This window comes from Mirounga leonina, unplaced genomic scaffold (genome assembly GCF_011800145.1).
Source record: "Mirounga leonina isolate KUSES-001 unplaced genomic scaffold, KU_Mleo_1.0 Mir_191, whole genome shotgun sequence".
In the NCBI taxonomy this organism is placed as follows: Eukaryota; Metazoa; Chordata; class Mammalia; order Carnivora; family Phocidae; genus Mirounga; species Mirounga leonina.
The window spans coordinates 11,224-12,329 of record NW_023270484.1 but is presented as its reverse complement, the minus strand read 5'-3'; the positions used below and the strand labels follow the sequence as shown (position 1 = coordinate 12,329).

General features: G+C 33.6%; 1 non-coding gene across 1 annotated transcript; it reads left to right on the top strand.

Annotated features, from left to right (window-relative positions):
* Positions 1–573: 573 nt before the first annotated feature.
* LOC118023938 lies at positions 574–678 on the top strand. Its single transcript, XR_004682943.1, has one exon. It is a non-coding gene; the product is annotated as a U6 spliceosomal RNA (small nuclear RNA).
* The last annotated feature ends 428 nt before the right edge of the window (positions 679–1,106 follow it).

Below are 1,106 nucleotides of genomic sequence, written 5' to 3'. Positions count from 1 at the left end.
TTTCTCAAACAAAAATTGAAAGTAGTTCTCAGTAGATCTACCTTGCAAGAATTATTAAAAGAAGGGTTTTGTTTTATTTTGTTTTTTAGAAAAAAGGAAAATAATGTCTCTGAAACTGAGATCTACATAAAGAAAGAGCATTAGAAGGTAATATGAAGTGGATAAGTGAGGGTAAAATAACTCATTTTTCTTAATTGATATAGCAGATGACAGTTTGGCCAAAATAATAATAGCAATAATAAATTTGATTATGTAAGCTTATGTATAAGTGAAATGAAAGAGAACACTGGTATTATAGATGAGAGGGAAGAATTAGGAAATTTTGTTATTTTAAAGAATTTTCAATACCTGTGACGTGGAATGCATTATTTTAAAGTAGATTTGTATGAATTGTAAATGTATATTGCAAACTCTAATGCAAACCCAAAAATACAAAGTAAATATATAACATGTGTGCAAATATATATAAAAATACTATTTTTATATTCTATATGTAATATAGAGAAATACAATATATGTTAAAATACAATATACTAAGGAAGGGAATAAATGAGACATATAAGAAACAAAACAGTGGTTGCTTTGACAACACATACACTAAAATTAGAAAAAACAGAGAAGATTAGCATGCCCCTATCCAAGGATGACACCAGAATTCATGAAGAGCTCCATATTTTTAAATGACAACAAATACATACCTACCTATAGTTACTTTGAATGTAAATGGAAAAATCCTCCAATCAAAAGACATACGGTGACAGATGGGATACAAAAGTAAGACCTATCCATATGCTGCCTGCAAGAGACTTATTTTATTTTAATTTTTTATTTATTTATTTTTAAGATTTTATTTATTTATTCAACAGAGAGAGAGACAGCGAGAGAGGGAACACAAGCGGGGGGGTGGGAGAGGGAGAAGCAGGCTTCCCGCCGAGCAGGGAGCCTGATGCAGGGCTCAATCCCAGGACCCTGGGATCATGACCTGAGCCGAAGGCAGACGCTTAACGACCGAGCCACCCAGGCGCCCCCTTTCTTTTTTTAAAGATTTTATTTATTATTTGACACAGAGAGAGACAGCGAGAGGGGGAACACAAGCAGGGGGAGCG